We start from the raw sequence: 4,832 nt of genomic DNA on the forward strand, positions 1-4,832 counted from the left end.
TGTTGTGGAGTGTTCATTATTTGCATGCCATCCATTTCTTTCCCATGCGAAATGATTACTGTCTTCCAACAGGTACCATGTTATGGTCAATAAGTTGTGTATTGACATGGATACATATTAGTGTCATGTACCCCCAGCACAATGTAAAGTGCCTTGAGGTTAAAAGTGCCATAAATGCAACTCATTGTTTAGGTGGGTTGGACGCTTTGATGTTGATAGATTATTACGGCTAACAAGACTTCACATTTATGTCTCATGATTGGTGTGAAAATCATGCTGTTGAATGACTGTTCCTTCCGTCAGTAACGTCTCTTAGCCGATAGGATCTTAAAACTGTTGCAAACTGGAAAGATGCTCCATCCTTGTAAAGGTATCCAGATCCGGCATTGGTGCACACATGGAAAAGTCATTTGTTTGAACAGTTGGGGGGGACTTGCAGAGCTGGTCTTAAGTTTGAATGGACAAATGCAGATTTCCTTCCAAGTGTCAGTGACTACATGAATATTTCAACACATTTATGTGCCTGCGATTTTATACATTCTAGGGCAGAGACGATACATTTTCCATTATATAATTAAATGTTAACTAATGTAAGTGGTTTGGTGAACCCTGTGATGAGTAATCTTGCCTGAAAACAAGCTGGCTCCTTTAGCAAATGCCTACAGGCTTTAGCTCTGCGTGCTAACAGACTTATGGCACGCGGGCGACCCAGGTTCAAACCCAGCCAGTCACATTGGTGCAGTGACTTGGTTTCGGAGAGGAGGTGGTCGAAGAAGGGTGAAGTGTAGGAAAGGTAGTTTGGTTCGCTACACTTGTGACACGTAACCTTGCCTGAGATCTGAGGACTTCTGTTCACTCCCTCAAACAGTCTTGTGCAAATCCCAATCGCTTACACTGGCAGCAGCCCTGCTCTTAACACCTGAATCAACTAATCACAGTCCTGATGATCGCTCAATGTCTACTCATGTTGCTGCTTTGCAAGGAAAATGAAGGATATTTCTTAATTTGGTCGCTCAAAGTAGTATTTGGTTTGAATCCAAGGTTGCGGCATTCAGTCCTCCATGACCTGAGATGCCCCATATTTGTCAGGATGTCATTAATGCAACAGTATCTGAGATCTCTGCAAATGTGATTAGGGAATACCGCATTTAAAGACCATCTGGGGAAGAGCAAGTGTTGTCGTCCTGTTATCTGATAGGATCTGGCATCAGTGTGGCTCCATAATCGATGGCAGCTACTCCTCTGCAGAGGAATTTTCCTTCTTGGGTTTGGTTTTCTTTTGGATGACCTGATTTGTGTCCATAACCCAAGCTGTGTTCTTTTGAGATTAAATATTTGATAAAAAATGGGGGTAAAACCGCTTTAATATTGCAGATTGTAGCTTCCATCAATGTAATTATCTGCATAATTTCCAATCCCCCATATTTTGTGTATGTCTGTGTGTATATACAGTACCAGTTAAAAGTTTGGACACACCTATTCATTTAAGGGTTTTTCTTTATGTTTACCATTTTCTACAATGTAGACATCAGACTGAAATAACACATGGAATCATGTAGTAACCAAAAAAGGGATAAATATAATTTTAGATTCTTCAAAGTAGCCACCCTTTGCCTTGACAGCTTTACACACTCTTGGCATTCTCTCAACCAGCTTCATGAGGAATTATTTTCCAACAGTCTTGAAGTAGTTCTCACATATGCTGAGCCCTTGTTGGCTGCTTTTCCCTCCCTCTGCTGTCCAACTCATCCCAAACCATCTCAATTTGGTTGAGGTCAGGTGATTGTGGAGGCCAGGTCATCTGATGCAGCACTCCATCATTCTCCTTCTTGGTCAAATAGCCCTTACACAGCCTGGAGGTGTGTTGGGTCATTGTCCTGTTAAAAAACAAATAATAGTCCCACTAAGCGCAAACCAGATGGCATGGCGTATCGCTGCAGAATGCTGGGGTAGCCATGCTGGTTAAGTGTGCTTTGAATTCTAAATAAATCACAGACAGTGTCACCAGCAAAGCACCCCCACATCATCACACTTCCTCCTCCATGCTTTACGGTGGGAACAACACATGCAGAGATCATCCGTTCACCTACTCAGCGTCTCAAAAAGACACTGCGGTTGTAACCAAAAATCTCAAATTTGGAGATACCAAAGGACAGATTTCCACCAGTCTAATGTCCATTGCTTGTGTTTCTTGTCCCAAGCAAGTCTCTTCTTATTATTGGTGTCCTTTAGTAGTGGTTTCTTTGCAGCAATTTGACCATGAAGGCCTGATTCACGCAGTCCCCTCTGAACAGTTGATGTTGAGATATGTCTGTTACTTGAACTCTGTGAAGCATTTCTTTGGCATGCAATCTGCGGTGCAGTTAACTCTAATGAAGTTATCCTCTGCCACAGAGGTAACTCTGGGTCTTCCTTTCCTGTGGCGGTCCCCATGAAAGCCAGTTTCATCAAAGCGCTAGATGGTTTTTGCAACTGCACAAAGTTCTTGAAATTTTCCATATTGACTGACCTTCATGTCTTAAAGTAATGGTGGACTGTCATTTCTCTTTGCTTATTTGAGCTGTTCTTGACATAATATGGACTTGGTCTTTCACCAAAATAGGGCTATCTTCTGTATACCACCCCTACCTTGTCACAACACAACGGATTGGCTCAAACACATCAAGAAGGAAATTCCACAAATTAACTTTTAACAAGGCACAACTATTCATTTAAATGTATTTCATGTGACTACCTCATGAAGCTGGTTGAGAGAATGCCAAGAGTATACAAAGCTGTCATCTAGTCAAAGGGTGGCTACCTTGAAGAATCTCAAGTATATTTTTATTTGTTTGACACTTTTTTGGTTACTACATGATTCCATATGTGTTATTTCATAGTTTATGTTTTCACTATTATTCTACAATGTAGAAAATAGTCAAAATAAAGAAAAACCCTTGAAAGAGTTGGTGTGTCCAAACTTTTGACTGGTACTGTATATACGAGGGACACAACTGTATAGCCGGCTGGACTGACTGCATTGACAACTAGAGGTAATTCCACATCAGGAAGAACTACACCTTCTAAGGGTCTCGGCGCTATCTACGTTAGTAGATTTGGTTGAACGATTGGTCTATGTTTTTTTCTTGAACACTGATATAAAAATATATCTGATAACAAAATTGACATTTATTTCACATTCTACTTGGATAGAAAAAATGACAGGGTATAAAAAATTATACCACACCGCATCTTTAAAGAGCAGTTGAAGGCCATAAACAACTTCTCTGGTAGAAAACGGAAACATGTATTAGTAAGAAACATTTATTATAATGTCAAAATTGACTACAAAGTGAAAATAGGACAATTTTGGTCATAAACTCAATCTTGTCCAAAACTGAGATTTGCGAGATAATTAGGAAAAAGATTTATATCACTGAATGAAGGGTCTCATAACTGTTTTCCTTGGGTTGGGTTTATTTCAAACCACTGTAAGGCTGTACAGTACAATGTGAATGTCCAATACACACAATATGTTGACTGGTGAGCTAGTTTCAGAGTCCTGCAATAAGAGCTAGTAATTGTGTAAACTCTACATAGTTGTGTTCTGTGTGGGCTGATAGCCCATTTCATAGGTGCACACTCATTGGTGCACACTCATTTCATTGGTGCACACTCTAAAGGTAAGGCTTTTTAGTCCAATATGAATGACTGGTGAGTTTAATGTGTCAATGTGGCTCATTTTATAGTCCTGCAATAAGAGATATGAAGCTAATATTTGTGTAAACTCTTTGGAATTGTAATCTATGGGTGTCACTGAGTAGGTTGATACCCAATTTCATGGGTGCAGGTAAGGCAGTACATAGCCCAAAGTGGGACTAAAGGAGTCTAACGTTACCCCTTATAGTTCAAGGACCTTACATGGACCATTGTTTTTGGCTCTGGAAGCCAAAACAGCCTAAACAAGAATCGATTCTCAATTGCTTGAGTCATCCGATGGTTCTAGAAACATAAATCTCTCTACTTTCATATCGTATCAAAATAATTTCACAAATGCGGGCCTCCCGGGTGGCGCAGTGGTCTAGGGCACTGCATCGCAGTGCTAACTGCGCCACCAGAGTCTCTGGGTTCGCCCCCAGGCTCTATCGCAGCCGGCCGCGACCGGGAGGTCCGTGGGGCGACGCACAATTGGGCTAGCGTCGTCCGGGTTAGGGAGGGTTTGGCCGGTAGGGATTTCCTTGTCTCATCGCGCTCCAGCGACTCCTGTGGCGGGCTGGGCGCAGTGCGCGCTAACCAAGGGGGCCAGGTGCACGGTGTTTCCTCCGACACATTGGTGCGGCTGGCTTCCGGGTTGGAGGCGCTTTCGACCTTCGTCTCTCCCGAGCCCGTACGGGAGTTGTAGCGATGAGACAAGATAGTAATTACTAGCGATTGGATACCACGAAAATTGGGGAGAAAAGGGGATAAAAAATTTTTTTTTAATAATAATAATAAAAAAATTTAAAAAATCACAAATGCAAAATACACATTTACTTTACACTGTTTTAACCGATTTTAACACAGTTGCAGCCAACAGAATTTTTCAGTGACAACACTTTTGTGGCGTCCGTCTTCCAATTACACACAGGTATTAGGAGCTAATTAGCTAATAGTTAATTAGGAGAGGTAGTTGACTGTCTTCCGTCGTTTTTTTGTAAACACACACTGTAACATGAAGATATGGCCGTGTGGGAACCCTAACCCTATAAAAGGTGTGTATCAATTGAACCTCTTTTTTTTTTAAATGATTTCTCACTGGCATGAAAGATAAGGTCCTTATGCTTTCAAAACTGTACCACAAGCGATGCGGGTTA

Source organism: Salvelinus fontinalis, chromosome 3 (assembly GCF_029448725.1).
Source record: "Salvelinus fontinalis isolate EN_2023a chromosome 3, ASM2944872v1, whole genome shotgun sequence".
NCBI classification, from domain to species: domain Eukaryota; kingdom Metazoa; phylum Chordata; class Actinopteri; order Salmoniformes; family Salmonidae; genus Salvelinus; species Salvelinus fontinalis.